This window comes from Carlito syrichta, unplaced genomic scaffold, assembly GCF_000164805.1.
Source record: "Carlito syrichta isolate Samal-C Ts95f unplaced genomic scaffold, Tarsius_syrichta-2.0.1 Scaffold302546, whole genome shotgun sequence".
In the NCBI taxonomy this organism is placed as follows: domain Eukaryota; kingdom Metazoa; phylum Chordata; class Mammalia; order Primates; family Tarsiidae; genus Carlito; species Carlito syrichta.
The window spans coordinates 35,559-53,337 of NW_007246642.1; positions in this window are offsets into that span (position 1 = coordinate 35,559).

The window sequence follows — 17,779 nt, forward strand, 5'->3', positions numbered from 1 at the left end:
GGATCCTGTAAACTCTAAAAAAGAGTCAGTTTATCTCAAGGGTCAGTGGAGAAAAATTTAAGGGTTTCAGTTGGAAAAGCAGCTTCAATGTGAATACCTTTAGAAGGGCAACACAAAAAACCTACAAATAGGTGAGGAAATTACAATACATTAATAAATGGCTATAGGGAAGAAGAGAGTTTTCTTCCCTGGGTAACTGGATGAGGTGAGATACCATTTCCTGGGAGCAAAGAAAGAATTAGCATTGCTTGAACAGATATTAAATTACCTTTTGGATAGACCAAGTCTAAAAGTGTTCTTGGTCTTCCAAACGGAGACGTCTTGGAAAAAAGTGTATATTTTTTTACTTAGGATGAGAATTTAGGAATAATCTCTATTGAAATCTTTGTTGAAACCATGGGAGAGGAGATCACACTGTGTTTACAAGCGTGGAGAGAAAGAAAAGAACCAAGGCTAGAACTCCAATGAATGCCTGTGTTTAAGATATGGAGAAAGAAAAAGAAGTCTGAGAAGAAGACCAATGAGAGATGACAAAGATGAGATGAAAAGCAAAAGTTGGAAAATCAGAGAATGTCAACAATTATTTTGAGAATCGTGACCCTTGATGTAGAATAAAGTGAAATGGAAGAGGAAGGTAAGAACAAAAAATAAGATATATTTTAAAAAGCATAAATGATCATGATGCCTAAATAATCAAGAGAAAATATTGAAAGAATCTGGAGATATGAGAAGGAGGAGTGATTGTGGCGGGTTTGATGACTGATTGAACCAAATCACCAAAATAGACAGAGGAGATGGGAGGCACAATGTCAGGGAAGTCAGATTGGAACACAAGGGCTCACTTCTTTCCTTATAACATGGCCACAGAGAAGGAAAGAAGACATACAAAGAATAGCGATGAACCTGGTTGTGATTTTAAAAAGTTGAGATAGTTCTAATCCGATGTCCTCTTTATCAATTAAAGAGAAAGACCATCTGCTATGCATGAAGTGAAAACGACGAGGTTAGAAGTTAGAGAAGAATGAGAGATCTGAAATTGTATCTTTGGAAAACTGAGAAAGATCTCACTCGGAAAACATAAACATAGGAGGATTGAAGGCCCAGTTCAAATTGGAAACCATTTTGTATCTGGACTATGAAGTGGGAATCTTTTACATAGACATGTTTCGATGACTCCATGGGCTGAAATCGGCCTGGTTGAGAAATTACTTCATCATTTTGAGCATCTCAGAAGAAATGGATTGAGGTAGGTTTTTAATTTAGCCAGGCAAATCTAATAGATGCACAAAGAGGTACGTTAATGAATGAAATATATTGTTCTGAACATGTTTGGAGTGAGAGACCGACCGTTAAATTTAAATTCCTTATCAAGAGAGATGAATCCAAGAAGTCACTGATAAACTTCATGGAACAACGTAGGGATTAGAGAAAGACACTTTATAAATGGACAAAAAGGTTATGCAATCTGCTGATAAAAATAATCATTGAAGCATGTCTATGTAAATGGTTCATACTTCTTTAATAATATGTGACTTCATAGTCCAAACACATTATAGAAGTCATCACTTAAAGGAGCAATATGATTATATCAGTAGTGTAAATACATTTATATAAGGGAAGTTATTTAATACATATTTTTGTAATATGCTTTAAAATGTTGTGATTTCTTGCTGAAAATTTTTATTACAAAATGTCTCCCAAAGGGAGTTTAGTTGGAAGCAAATGTAGGTCTAACTCTTACCAATATGTTATAAAGATAACACTAGGTTAAAATATTTTCATGCTGGATCTGACTAGACTAGAATGAATATACCAGGAAAGTCTAATATTGCATATAACATGTCTTAAACATGGAAGGAGAGAGGATTTATGTTATTATATAACACAGTAATGAGCTTTGTAATGAACAGGACACTTCTTTAATGGCTTGTTTCTCCATTGCAGAGCAAATGGAGAACTAAAGAATCTTGGGTGACAGAGCCATTGGGTGACAGAAGCATGGGACTTGTAAATACAGAATGACCATAAGACAGTCACTCAGTCTGCATCTACCCTGGTCTCCTAAGATATTTGATGTACGAAATATTTAAAGGAATAATGTGAGTCAATAAATATGTGCAAAAATATAAGAATGAAGGTCTTGTGTTTGAACTATTAATAGAACCACGAACTGAATGCTAAAGATGCATTTTATATCTTCAAAAATGTGTTTAAGATATTATTTGATGAAAAGTCAAAGGGGGAGGAATCATGCTCCCAAGCTTTAAGGTTTATTATAAAGCTGCAATACTCGAAAAGCTGCAATCTTTGAAAAGCTGCAATACTTGAAAAGCTGCAATACTCGAAAAGCTGCAATCTTCGAAAAGCTGCAGTACTCGAAAAGCTGCAATACTCGAAAAAGCCTCCACCACCAACCACAGGGGAGAGGAGAACCTATTCAGTAAATGGTACTGGGGAAACATGGTGACCACATGCAGAAGATTACAAGAAGACCCCTACCTATCATCGTACACAAAAGTCAACTCTAAATGGATCAAAGACCTAAACATAAAATCTCAAACTACAAGAATCTTAGAAAATGCAGGAGACAGCTTACGGAAACTGGAACTGGCAACCAATTCCTGATCAAAACCCCAAGTGCCCATGCCATAAGAGATAAGATAGACAAGTGGGACCTCATCAAACTGATAAGCTTCTGCAAAGCCAAAGAAACCATCAAGAGAGTGGGAAGACAGCCCACAGACTAGGAAAAAATATTTGCCAACTGTGTATCTGACCAAGGCCCAATATCTAGGATCTACAAGGAACTCAAAGGTGCCAAAAAAAAAAAAAAAACCTCAAAAACAAAACATAAAACAGTCTCATTACCAAGTGGGCAAAAGATATGAATAGACAGTTCTCAAAAGAAGTCATACTAGCAGTCAACAGATACGTAAAAAAAATGCTCAGCCTCACTAGTCATCAAAGAAATGCAAATCAAAACCACACTGAGATACCATTTAACTCCAGTCAGGATGGCCACCATCAATAACAAAAAATAACAGAAGCTGGAGAGGATGCAGGGAAAAATGAACACTTCTACGCTGTTGGTGGGAGTGTAAACTAATATGACCTCTGTGGAAAACAGTTTGACAGTGCCTCAAAGATCTAAAAATTGACCTCCCATACGACCCTGCAATCCTCCTACTGGAAATACACCCAGAGGAATTCAGATCTCTCTATGAAAAAGATTCCTGCACACGCATGTTTATTGCAGCACTATTCACAATAGCAAAAATATGGAACAAACTGTGCCGCCCATCGAAAGAGAACTAGATTTTTAAAAAGTGGCACACACTTAGGGAGGCTGAGGTGAGAGGATTGCTTTAGCCTATGGGTTCAAGACCAGCCTGGGCAACTTGGTGAGATCTCATCTCCACAACAAATCAAAAAATTAGCCAGGTGTGGTGACATGTGCCTACAGTTCAATCTACTTGGAAGGCTGAGATGGAAGGATCACCTAAGCCCAGCAGGTTGAGGCTATAGTGGGCTTGAGTGTGCCACTGTACTCCAGCCTGTGCGACAGAGTGAGACTTCGACTCAAAAAAAAATGTGGTACATATACACGACAGAATGTTTTGCAGCCATAAAGAAGGACAAAATTATGAACTTCACAGCAACTTGGATGAACTTCAAGTCTATAATACTTAGTAATCTATCACAGAAAGAGCTGTGTCACATATTCTCATTCATAAGTGGACCTTGAACAACTATCGTAATACCATAAGAAAGGGATTGGCAGTAGGGGTAAACTGCCAGGGGAGGGAAGGGCACACCTCATCAACAAAGGTTACCTGCATAATGAACATTTGTGTGCCTTAACCCTGAATTGTACCCCACATCTTCAAAATAAAATTTTTTTTAAAAAAAGAATATTTATAGGGAAAATAATAACTATCACTCAGTAACTGAATTTCTTTCAAGTGCTGCACCTGGTGCCTAACAAGTTATAGGCATTATGTAATTTTATTCTCTGAATCCCGTGATATAAATACTATTATAGTTATTCTAATCATAGTATAAGATCATAATCACATTATATACAAGATGAAACTGAGACTTAGAAAACTTACGTGACTTAGCCAAAGTCATTCAGCTGATACTTGGTTCTTCAGCTGTCTAGCAAGTCTACACTACTACGAACTGCAACTGCAGGCAAAATCCAAAGGAAAGTTTAGTAGTAAAGTTTCAAAACACAGTTTAATAGCATTTTATGAGACTGTATCGAAAAAACATTTTTTTTGAGTAGGAGTCTCACTCTTGTCTCCAGGCTGGAGTGCAGTGGCATGCTCATGGCCACCCCAGCATCGACCTGCCGGGTTCAGACAATCCCTCCGCCTCAGCCTTTCAAGTTGCTGGAACTATAGGCGTGCTACCATGCCCAGCTAATTTTTTGATTTATTGTAGAGGCGAGGTCTTGCCAAGTTGCCCAGGCTGGTCTTGAACCTGCGGGTTCAGGCAGCCCACTAGCCTCAGTCCCCCAAAGTGCTGGGATTATAGGCTCGAGCCACTGTGCTGATCTCTTTTTTTTTTTAAGTTTAAGTCTCACTCTGTCGCCCAGGCTGGAGTGTAGCCATGCTCATGGCCACCGCAGCCTCTACCTGCTGGGCTCAGGCGATCCTTCCACCTCAGCCTTCCAAGTAGCTGGAACTACAGATGCATGCCACCATGCCCAGCTAGATTTTGTGATTTATTGTAAAGACAAGGTTTCACCAAGTTGCCCAGGCTGGTCTTGAACCCCCGGGCTCAGGCAATCCTCTCGCCTCGGCCTCCCAAAGTGCTGGACCACCACGCCCAGCCAATAACAACATTTTCAACTGATATATGGTTTACAAAGATACTTTAAGTAGTACTGATAAGCTAGCAGAAGTAATCACAAATATGCACGTATTATAAATATCTCTAAAAATAAAAAGAGTAATGTGTTTATTCACTGTGAGTCATCTTGGGTATTCAATTTATTAGATAAATTTGTACAAATTATGTTCTGTACTATCTTGTACTCAGCTTAGCATTGCAAAAGCCAACAAGTTCAGACAATTTTTGACTCATTAAAGTCCCTGGTTTGTTCTCACTCCTCTGGACAGGCTGTGCCCTGAAATAGGTGTTAGCAAGGTCTTCCAGATACGAAGGCCTGGGACGAGCACGCAGTTCAATGATTCATCTGCCAAAGAGCGTTAGGTCAAGGAATGCTTAATGCTACTTACTGTTTTCATTTGCCTATTTTAAATTGACAAATAAAAATTATATAGGTTTAAATTCATCACGTAAATATTATGTATTTTATATATGTATACATTATATAATGGCTAAATCAAGTTAATTCATATGTGCATTTCCTCACACATACTTACTTTTTGTGTGGTGATAACACTTGAAACATGCTATTTTATTTTATAGCAAATTTAGGTATATAACACATTATTAGTCACTATGGGAGCCACGTTGGATAATGAATATCTTGAATTTATCCATCCTGTCTAACTGAAATTTTCATCCTTTGACCAATGTCTCCCTCACCTCCAAAACCCCCAGGCTCTGGTAACCACATTTGTGGTTCTCACTTCTCTGGGCTTGCCTTTTTTTAGACTTCACATATAAGTGAGAGCATGTGTATCTATCTTTCTGCTTTGGACTTATTTCATTTAAAATGATGTCCCTTAAGTTTGTTCATGTTGTAGCAAATGGCAGTATTTCCTTGTTTTTAAGATGGGATAGTGTTTCATTGTGCAATCCATCATTATTTCTTTATCCATGCACCCACCAATGTAAACTGAGATTGATTTCATATCTTGGCTATTGTGAATAATGTTACAATAAAATCAGAGTGCAGATCTCTCTTCAACAAACTGATTTCACTCCCTTTAAATATATACTCAAGAGTGGCATCTTTGGATCATATGGTCATTCTGTTTTTAATTTTTCGAAGAACCTTTTTATGATTTTTTAGAGAGCAGTACGAATTTACATTTCTACCTACAGTGTACAAGAGTTCCCTTTTCTCTGCATGCTCATCAACAGCTGTTACTCATTGTCTTTTTATTAATACTTATTCTAATAAATGTGATGTGATATCATACTGTGGTTTTAATTTGCATTTCTTAGATGATTAATGATATCAAGCGTGTTTTCATATGCCTATAAGTGATTTGCATGTCTTCTTTTGAGAAACATCTATTCAGGTCCTTTGCTCATTTTTATCAGTTCATTTGTTTGTTTATTTGTTTCGTTTCACTACTGAGCTTCAGTTCCTTGCATATTTAGGTATTAACCACTTATATATGGTTTGCAAATAATTTCTCCAGTTCTGTAGATTGTCTCTTCACTCTATTGATTTATTTGTTGCCTGAAATATTTTTAATTTAATGTAATTACATTTATCTATTTCTGCTTTCATTGCCCATGCTTTTGGGGTCATATCTAAAGAATCATTGCTCAGATCAATGTCATGGGGTATATAGGAAAATTCTAAGAAGGCTAACAGCCTATTTCTCAGCACAAACCTTACAGGCCAAGAGATAGTGGCATGATATATCCAAAATACGAGATAAAAATAATCGTCATTCAAGGATACGTCGCCTGGCAAAGCTGTTATTCAGAAATAAAGAGGAGATAAAAAGTTTCCTGGACAGACAAAAGTCACAGTTGGAAGCTGCCAAGTGACATAATCATTGAGGACTGATCTCACTGATTGAGGCCTCGTTTCACTTTATTATTTTCTGTAAGGCAGATCTATTGTGAGTTCATCACCAATAGATCTGCCTTACAGAAAACAATAAACAAAGATCCAGTGCCCCTATATACACATGCACAATCAGGTGCTCTGTGCTGGAGTTACCTTCTACAGGGTGGCCTCGTTCTACCCTCCTCTTCTTAGATGTTTACTTAGACCAAGTAAACAATGTTGGTGCAAAAAAAGCAAAGATTTGTCTCAACCTGATCATTCTGATGCAGAACTTGTAGATGGGTGGGTGATGTCATCAACACCTGATCACCTGGCAGCTTCCAATTGTGACTCTTGTTTTTGGTAATGAGAGGCTACATCTCCACCCTCTCATTTGCACCAATCAGCTGTGCATTCCCACCAAGGACCACAGCTGGAGGGCCCGTGGACCTCTCTTTGGCATTCTCCTTGTATCTAACACCACAACCACCACCAAGCAGATGCTGCTCATTCTCCTGGGAGGAAAGACACATTCCTGGTCCTGCTCTCATAGTCTCTGGCGGTGGCAGGTTCTCCCTGACCTTAGCCCAGGTCTTGGGTCTTCAGGGATGTGTAAGAATGCCAGCAACCTGGCCTCTCGCAGGGAAGAGATGTATCCCTTCCCCACTGAGAGCAGGTCTTCTGGTTTCTCTCAGTGCAACTCTGTTTGGCAAGGGAATTTCTACCTTTGGATTCCCATCTTTTTTGTTAAAATCAAACTCAACTTCAGTTCAACGGAAGATTCCTCTTTCACTGTACACGTTTTTTTCTGCAGCATGATTCTTCTATTTCAGCTGTGCTCTTGTGCACTAAGGAGAGTTTCGGTGTTAAACCCATTCCCAATCGACAAGTACATGACACACACTCTGCATCTCACATCCATCTGGACAGAGACTTCCAATATCTTTATGGTCCTGACGGTTAACCAAGGGGACATTTGGGGGCAGTGGGAGCTGGCATAGGGAACGCTTGGCTTGGATACATCAAACTGGTCTCTGAGTCCTGTCTAGCAGGGACCCTGAGGCCACTATGTTTTCTCACTGGCCTTGATTTCCCCATGGGCATAATGCGAGGGTTAGTCAAGGTAAAGTTGACTTCCCAGAGGTGAGTCCATCTGCCTTTCTCCTGGGCTTTTTCCATTCCCTGCTGGGAAGCAGGAAATCTGGTCTCTGGGGACCTGGTCTTTGGGGGTCTGTCATTGAGGACCTATCGTCAGGGCCTGGGCAGTGGGGCTCTGGCCTGTGGGGTCCTGACCTGTAGGAGTCTGGTCTTTGAATATCCGGTAAGCAGGGAAGTGGTCAGTGGGGACTGGTCAGCCAGGGCCTGGTCTTTGGGGCCTTGGCCAGTAGGGAGCGGGGCAGGAGTGGTTTGGACAGGGAGGGCCTGGTCATCTGGGGCCTGTTTGATGAGGACTGGTTGGGTGGGAGACTGATCAGTAAGGGCGTGGTCAGTGGGGATCTGGTCAGTGAGAGTCTGGTCTGTGAGGGTCTGGTCTGTGAGATCCTGGTCTGTGGAGACCTGGTAAGTGGGACCTGGTCAGCCAGGCATGGGATCTAGGTACATAATCATTGAGGTCTGGTCAGCAGGTCTTCTGGTCTTCTGGTCACCGTGAGATCTCAGGCAAGTATTCTTTCTTGGAGCCTCCTTCCTCCATCTGTGGGGGACAAGTCACAGCACTTTGGGGGCTCCCACCTGAAGTGTGGATCAGAGGTTTCAGCTCCAGGGCCTTCTCTGGCCTGGCTCTTTCCAGTTGGGTCTCATCAAGGCCCTCAGTATGCAGCCCCACAGGTGAACTGAGCCCTGCAGACCTTCCCTGGCTTCAGACCCAAGCCAGAGAAGGAGCTTTCTGCAAAAGGAAACCTTCTTCCATGCAGAGGTGCTGACTGTGGCTGACTGCTGTGTGTACAGTGAGCCTTGTGTGTTCCCAGGTGACTTCCTCCTCTGACCCTTCCCTGTAGTGCATGAAGAAGCAGGACAGAACCCCAGGGCACACTGTCCAGATTGGCATGTGCTGCACCCTGACCAGCCATGGCATGTTTCACAAAGTGTCAAGTAAGGTCTGTGAGGGCGGGAGTGTCCCAGGGAAAATGGGGGAGTCCAGAGACATGAGGCTTCCTAAAGGGATGAAGAAGTCCCAGGGGAGAAGCGAAATCCCACAGGATGGGAGGCAAGGGTTCTCCTGGACCAGGAAGCCACAAGCACCATGGACTGAACACCTACCAGGCTCTGAGTTCTGGGTTGGCCTGGGGCTGGCGGGGCCAGTACCCAGGGGTTTCTTTAGGGGACACACAGCAGCCATCAGTGACCTGCTGCCTAGTGAAAAGTGCTCTCCAGCATCCACTATGAGCCAGGACAAGGACACCAGGGAGAGCAGATGGAGGAGGGACTCAGAGAGCACAAGACGGCAAACACCATGGAGGACGACAGGGCAGCTACCCACCGACCTAAATGCACTCGCACCCCATGACCCACAGTGGCTTGGATATTCACTCGCCTGACCTACACACGGATGCCCATGTGTAGCCACAACACACTGCTGGATTCCACAGCACTAAAACCCAGAGTCCACTGAGGTGCCTGTTCACACAGGAAAGATTTAAGAAACAGCAGTGCAGCCTCAGGACGTAAGACAGCTCCTCGGAAAAAGGGACCAGGCCGTTGACCCCACGGGACCAACGATGGATCAAAAATGGGCTTGCTAAAGGAAAGAAGTCCAATCCAAAAGCCTGGAGGATTCCCATGCCTACAGTTTTTTGAAGAAAGCCAACCCATTGAGACTGAGGACAGATCAGGACTGCCAGGGGCTGATGGCATGCGGAGAGATTAATGACAAAAGGGGCACTCTTGGGATTTGGAGAGAGAAAAAGCTGCCCCTTTCTACACAGAAGGTGCTGGATGGTGGTCAGGAGACACCACACATGGGTTCAGACTTGTGGAACTGCACATCTCAAAGACTGTCCTTGTGTGCAGACAGGAACAAACAATTGACCAAGATGAAAAGAATAAGTCATCAAAATTACACCTGGGATATTTGCATTTCACTGTCTGTTGATGTTGCCAAACATTTTTCTAAAACTCTGATGCCCCGAAGCGCTACCTGCTTACGGGATGGATCGTCTTCACCTGGAAGTGGATTCTTTGTCAGGGTTTGTGAGACAAAATGAAACGATCGGTATCAGCTTGGAGCCCACAAAACCCTTCTCTCTTTTCTAGGAAGCAGGAGTTGTTTTTTAATCCTGGTGGCATATTTGACATACAACCCAGGGAGAATTCCTGGGCAATGACACTGATAGGCTGCATTCCTACACTGCCAGGCACGGGCGACTCGTGAGGTGTCTTGGCTGCTTTCATGTTCATGACCAATAGGACAGTCGAGGCAGGGTCCACTGTCGTTATAAAGGCCCATGCAATGGGAGGATCTGTCATCCACAACTGAAACGGAAAGGGGTCAAGGTCAACTTCTGATCCCAACTGAACCTGCCCACACTTCTCAGAATGGGATTGACACCTGCCTCCTGGGATGGTCCCAGACCCCAAGAGCCTGGTGGGTTTCCAAGAGGCTCCTTTCGGAGAAATATTGACCCAGTGGTGACCTGCCTGCTGGATGTTGTTTTGCCACCAAGTGAGTGTGAATCCTGAAGAAGCCATGTTCTTCATCACAAACTTGACAGGGATCACATTTCCTTGCACCCCAACCCCAGCATGATGCTTTTGCTTGGCTCCCACTTTCCAGACCTTTCCCTGTGGAGACAGCCACTGAGCCAACTCCATGAGGTCCCCACATGGGGTCTGGACCCAGCAGTCCTTCAGTGATGGTGGCTTGTGACTTGTCCCAAGACCTTGTGTGTGGCAGTCAGAGTCCCCAGTTGGCCCTCATTGGGGGTTGCATTCAACTTGTGCTCCCCTTAGCCTGGTACTGTGGCCTCCCCTGCCTGGAATTGGAGGACCTCAACAGGTTTCTACTCTGTCCTTTTCTGGCTACATGACCATGGATCCAGCGAGAGTCTCTCCAGGGGACCTGTATCCTCCCAGGTGACCTCAGCCCTGCCAGGTGATGCCCCAAGTGGTTTGGCTTTTGAACGAGGTGGGCTGCTGCAGAAGCTTGAGTCACACCACTGCCATTCTGCTAATGCATCTCAGTGAAGATGTCTTCCAGGTACTGGCCCAACTCCCGGTCAGTGAGAGGCACGCCATGCTAGATAGGCGGACAGCAGCCCTGAAGTCTTCTGCAGCCAGGCCAAGGAACAGCCACCCTATCCAGGTGATTGCAACATCCAGATAAGGCATCTCCTCTTCTTGATTGGCTTGGAGTCTCCAAGACGTCCCCTGCTGGGGGTCCCCTAGCATGGGGCTAGAGGAGAATCCTCCAAGACTGAGTTCAGAAGCTTCATTTCCACATCAGCCAAGGGATCCCAGCCTCCTTGGGGCAGTGCTCTGTCCTGGAGCAATGGTCCTTTCCTACAGGCTAGTCATTCTGCCTGAAGGGCAACTGGCTGCCCCTCAGACCACCCTCCCCACCTACAACGAGACAAAGCCCAGCTGGCAGGATTTCCCCATTCTCTGTCCTCCAGCCTGACACTGTGTCTAGGAGATGACCGTCTCCCCCCTCGACTCCCACCCAGTCACCCTGCCAGTCGCCCCATCCATGGCCCTCTGTCATGGCCTCGATGCAGGCCTCACCTGCTGGAACCTCAGCCCAGGTTCCCAATGGGCAGTGCTCATAGCCAGACTCCAGGGGACCGTCCTGCTCCTTGCCCCAGGCCCAAGGCCTCAAATTGGCTCGCTGAATGAGAGCATGGGAGGACCAGAGATCCAGGAAACCCTGACACTTCCTAGCACTTCCAGATGCTTTGCAGGCAAAGAGAAGGCTTTGATTCCCTGTGGACCGGGGGCTTCTCAGGATTCTACCAAGCAGGCTACTCCAGAGTCCAGAGTCTCTAAGACCGCCTGGAGTAAGTATTAAGAAAACCCTTCCCGGGCCAGGCTCAGTGGCTCAGCCTGCAACCCCAGCACTTTGGGAGGCCAAGGGGAGTGGATTGCCTGAGCCCGTGGGTTTGAGACTGGAGACCTGCCTGGGCAACTTGGCGAGACCCCGTCTCTACAATAAATCAATAAAAAAAGGAAACACTTCCCTAAGCTCAGGATTTACTTGGTGAATAGATGTTATCTTCACTCTCCCCCAGAGACCTTGGGGCCCATGAGTTGGAGAGAGGGGAGGCCTGAGCCCCTTGGGGAATTGGTGAGAGACCAAGTTCCACCCAAGGCTTGACCAGGGAAGATACAGGGTTCTCCAGGCGTTCAGAGGGTGGTTTCCTTCTCCTTCCCTGGAGGGGACAGAGGCATTGGGACAGGGCTGAGCTTTTGCTGGGCAGAGCTAAGTAAAGTGTGTCCACTGGGCGTTCCTGCAGAAGCAGGTTGCAGGGAGCCCTGGCCACTCCCTGGTTCTGTCTCTTGGGGAGGGGTCTTCAGGGAGGCCTGGAATAGGGAGGTTTTCAGGGCAGTCCAGGGAACCTTGAGCATGCCTGCTGCTTCCATTAGGACAAGGATGGCTCAAGCCTTACAACAGCCATCATGCTCTAGTTCGTAAAGTGTTTCATTGGCAAGGTAAGGAGGCCCAGGAAGACCTAAGTCTTGGGACCATTCTGCCCTGCAGGGCCCAGCTCCCCCCAAAAGACCTAGCTTTTCCCACCTCTGGGCACAAGCAGGAGGCACAAACAAGTCCCTGCAGGGCACACAAGACAGGTCTTCCCTAGACAGACTGTCCCAGGGCAGAGTCTCAGTCTCAGCTACCAGGGCACATGGAAAAGGCCTGTCTTGGGAGAGACTGGGGAAGCCCCAGGCCCTTGGGGAGCTGCTTTCTCCAAGAGACCCATCCCTGCTGAGAGAAGTTCACCCATGAGGAGCTGCAGGACCAAGGGGTTTCTTTAAATGTGGAAGGGACCCCCACACCAGACCCTGTTCATCCCCACAACCGCTAAAATGTAGGGCCAGAGACATCCCTTGCCACCTACTTGGTGGCGTCTACATCCGAAACTCCTGGGTGGGGAAGGAGCCGGGGGAAGTCCCCAGACCCCAGCCGGCTCCTGGGCCTTGGGAAGTCAATATTGACGGGGAGGTGGGCCTCATGGAGGTCCCTAAAGGGAAGGAGAGGATGGCTTTCCTGCAGCCCCTCCCTCCAGCAGTATGTCTTGGATCCTCTGTCCTGACCTGGAGGGCAGAGCACTTCTCACAGAGCACACATCCAAGGTCAGAGGAGCCTGACCCCCCTTCCAATCCAATGGAGCCCCGCCAAGGGAGGGACACCAGGGCACCGTGGCCCTCCTCCCCACCCCGGCAGCTGCCAGGATGTTCCCAGGCTCAAAATGTCACTGGCCTTTTCCGCCACGGTGGAGTGGAAGCAGGCGGACCAGTCCCTGATCTCACCACAGTCCGGAGAGATGCTTGCGGAGCTTGCATTGGCGCCATCATGAGATGGAGATTGGCCATCTCCATCTCCAGGATGGAGATTGATTTTTCCAGCCTGAGTTGGTCTTTCATTCTCCCCACAGCGGCTTTCAAAGTACACACGTCCTTAGTATGATTGACTCCAAATCCATCCAAGTTGCTGCAAAGTCCATATGTTTGTCCTTCTTGATGACTGCATAATATTCCATTGTGTATATGCACCACATTTTCTTTATCCAGTTCAGCTTTGATGGGCAACACAGTTGGTTCCAAGTTTTTGCTATTGTGAATAGAGCTGCAACAAACATATGTGTGAAGGTATCTTTTGGTAGAATGATTGGAGTTCTTCCGGGAAGGGGTATTGCTGCGTCATATCTATCACAGAAACAAAGAACAGGGTACCATATGTTCTCACTCATAAATGGACCTTGAACAATTATAATGCTGTAAGAAAGTGATTGACAGTAGTGGGAAACTGTCAAGGGGGGGGTGTGACTGGCAGTTGAGGGAAACTGCCAGGGGAGGGAGGGGCACACCTCATCAACAAGGGTGCCTGCATAATCAATGTTTGTATACCTGATCCTGAATTGTACCCCACATCTTTATAATAAAAACTAATAATAGCAAATAAATAAATAAAAATTAAAAAAAGAAAGAAAAGGTCAGGCTCGGTGGCTCAGCCTGTCATCCCAGCACTTTGGGAAGCTGAGGTGAGCCAATTGCCTGAGCCCGTGGGTTCGAGACCCACCTGGGCAACTTGACAAGACCTCATCTCTACAATAAATCAAAGACTACCTGGGAATGGTACTATGCACTTGTAATTCTGGCTACTTGGAAAGCTGAGGCAGAAGGATCACCGGAGCCCAGCAGGCCAAGGCTGCGGTGGCCAGGAGCATGCTACTGCACTCCCGTCTGGGCAGCAGAGTGAGACTCCAACTAAAAAAAAAAAAGAAAATTTTATTATGTATTTTTTCAAAATTGTAAAAAATAATATAGTAAACACCTGTGCGCACACATAAAAAAAACACACACATCCTGCATTTTCATGAATCCAATGGACCCATTTTTCCTTTTACCTTTTAAGCATTTTGCTTTTGTGTATCTCTCAGGAATATCTCTCCTCCTTTTCTCTGAAAGAAATTTTACAGTTTGATGTCTTGTGTTTTGGTTTGAGAAATACATTTTTTTCTATGATGATGAGGTGGATTGAAGTTTTTATGCATGTATGTCCAGGTCTCCTAGCACTGATTGTGGCCATGATTGTCCTTTCTCCATCGAATGTGCTTCATACCCTCTTGAAAATCAGGTGGCCATGTGTGAGAGGGGCTATTTTGGTCTCATCTATCTGTCCTGCTGATCTAAGTATCTATCCTGTTACCAACACTGCCTAGATTTCTGAGCTTTTATAGGACAACTTGGAGTCAGCCATTGTGAGCCTCTCACTTGGTTCTTCTTTTCTCGAGTTGTTCTGCCCGTTCTAGGTCCACACACAGAGACACGTGCCCATGAGCATGCACACATGTGTGCCACTCATATACATATATGCATACCATGAGCACATGACACTCATCACAGGAATGCAAGTTTGGTTCCACATTAGACATGAGCCAAGGCCACCATGTTTGAATCTGTTCGCCACAGAACAGACTCAAAGACACATTTGTCTCTATTATTAATGACCCGACCTACTGAGAAGAGGCCACATAGACTATGAGCAAGAAGATGTGGAAGGAAGGGAGGTGGGGGATGAGGCGAACACACACTCACTCTCACACTCACACAATGGGACCCTGAGGAAAGGCAGAGACAGGGACCCTGGAGTCAGCATGTATTTAGAATGCCCTTAGAGAGTTGGTAAACTGCCCTGGCACAGGGAGCTTTCTACCCAAACACCACCTTCTCTTTGTGCTTTTTCCTCTACCTGCTCCACCTTCCACCCTCCAGAACCATGGGATACTATGACTCCAGTTGTGAGGACCATGGCTTCAGCTGTGGGGACCATGGCTCCAGCTGCTGTAAGCACATGTGCCTCCATGCGCAAACCTGTTCCTGCTCCCGCTGTAGGGATTTCAGCAGTGGTGGAAGCTGCAAGGGAAGCTGTGGCCCATGTGGGGGGCTTAAGGGAGATGTGGCTGTCACCTGCACAGCTGCTGAAAGCCCTGCGGCACTCAGGCCAGCTGCTGTGTCCCCATGTGCTGCCAGGGCAAGATCTGAGGCTTTGGCCCCAGACCCCAGGCGATCTCAGCAGATCCAAGATCACTTTAAAGGGATTCATGTCTCCCATCAGAGCCACCAATGGCAGTCCTAAATCCCTCTGGGTCGGTCTTTCGTTCATGTCGAACGTGGAACCAACCTTGCATTCCAGTGAATCCCCCCTTTCCAAGATGAACAGCCCACATTTGCTGTCCCAGTGGTGTGAATTCCAGACTCTAAAGGAGGAGAAGGACCTCTCCTTGCCTTTTGCCTCATCCTGGAACGCCCTGCCTAATCTGCTCTGGGTGTGTCCTTCTCCATGACATGCCCTCAAGGGCTTGACCTTCACACTCATCGCCCCTCTCCCTCAAATGGCACTTGGCTATGCCTGGCCACCCCCAGAGGCCAAGGTCAGAGGCACAGCCCAGGCAAACCCCAAGTCCTGCCCCCCACAGACAGTTTGAAGAAGTAATTGTGGTAGCCAGGCTTGGTGGCTCAACCTGTAATCCTGCGCGTTTGGGAGGCTGAGGTGATGAGGTGAGTGAATTGCCTGAGCCCACGGGTTCAAGACTCGCCTGGGCAGGTGAGACCTCATCTCTACAATAAATTAAAAAATTAGACAGGCGTGGTAGCGTGTGCCTGTAGTTCCAGCTACATGGAAGGCTGAGGTAGAAGGATCACCGGAGCCCAGCAGGTTGAGGCTGTGGTGGCTGGGAGTGGCCACTACACTCCAGTCTGGGTGACAGAGTAAGACTTCAACTCAAAAAAAAAAATTAAAAAAGCAGTAATTGTATCAGAAGCTTCGATATTTGGTTTCCCTGGCTGTTTTATTATTATTTTTTTAATGCTTGTTTTTCTATATGACTGTGACAACTCACAGACGAGTTTCTTAATATTTTTATTTACATCACATTAAAGGTATAGATTGACATGAAATGCATTGACTTGATTGTAATATTAAAAGTTTTCATCAAATAGAAATGATCTATTAATTTACTACTAGTGTATTTTGTGTCTCAGCATTTTAAGATATTTTTCACAAGGATTTTCAGTCTTGTTATTAAACATTTTGTTGAAGTATAAATTTATGGAGAAGAATATGTAAAATTACAGCTTGATGAATGTTCACAACCTAAACCCAACTTTAGAAAGGGAACATCACCTACTCCAGAAACCTTCAGCGTGTTCTCCTTTCATTTCTCCCCCCAAAGAAGTCCCTGTCCCAACAAAGATGTGTGTTTTTTTGTTCTTCGTGCAGACGGAGCTGGACAGTGTGTTCACTTTTATCTGTTTTATTTCATTCAAGTTTCTGAGATTATTATTGCAGCACAGTGTTTTACTCAGTGAATTTACCACAAGGAACTTTTCTTTTCCACTATGAATGAATATTCAGACAGTTTCCCATTTTGAGCATTATAAGTGATGCTTTTATATTGACATTTTGAAATTGTTTCTTATATGTTCACTTTTAGAGGGTAGTTTGTGTAGTAGTGTATAGACAAGCTACTGATTTTACATGTGAGTTATGTACACCATCCTCTCCCTTCATTTGCTTATTTTTTTTAACATTTTTCATTTAACTTTTTTGTTTCTTCCCACCGCAGGTTTATGGTGTAACCATCTGAAATAAAGATCATTGTGCTTTCTCTTTTTAATTGCTATATATTCTGTTTTGCTCTTCTTCACAGTTGCGATGGCTGATGCCACTGAAACAAATCAAATACCAGTGACATGAGGGAAACATTAGTAAAAATTGCCAAGTTGACCTTCAGGATAACAATCATTATAAAATCAACGACAAGTTTGCACTTATCACACTGAATCTCGTTTTGTACTTCCCATTGGAGCATCTGTTTAGGAAGCACCATGGAGGTGAAAAGATGCTCATTAGTAACAGGAAAACTTACAAAAGCACAAAGGTCACTGGTAAAGGTGAGCACATAGTCAAATTCAGAATGTTCTAATACCGTGATGATAGTGTGCAAATCATGTATATCTTCACTATGAAGGTTAAAAGTCAAAACTACTATAAAGAATAATAGCTGAAATAATTTGAAAAGGGATTCACAATAAAAACATATAAATTGTGACATCAAAAACATAAAAGGTTGGAGCAAAAGTGTAGTTTTTATATACAATAAAATTAAGGTGTCATTGGCTTAAATTAGGCAGGTAGAACTACACAATTTTTTAATAAACCTCATGGTAACCACAAAGCAAAAAGGGATAGCAGATTTGCAAAAGATAAAAAAGTGGGAATCAAAGAACACCACTAGGGAAAAATTACTTAATCACAAAGTAAGACAACAGGAGAGGAGAAATCAAGAATCTACAAAGCAACAAGAAAACAATGAACAAAATGTCATTAGTGAGTCCTTACCTATCAAAAATTACCTCGAA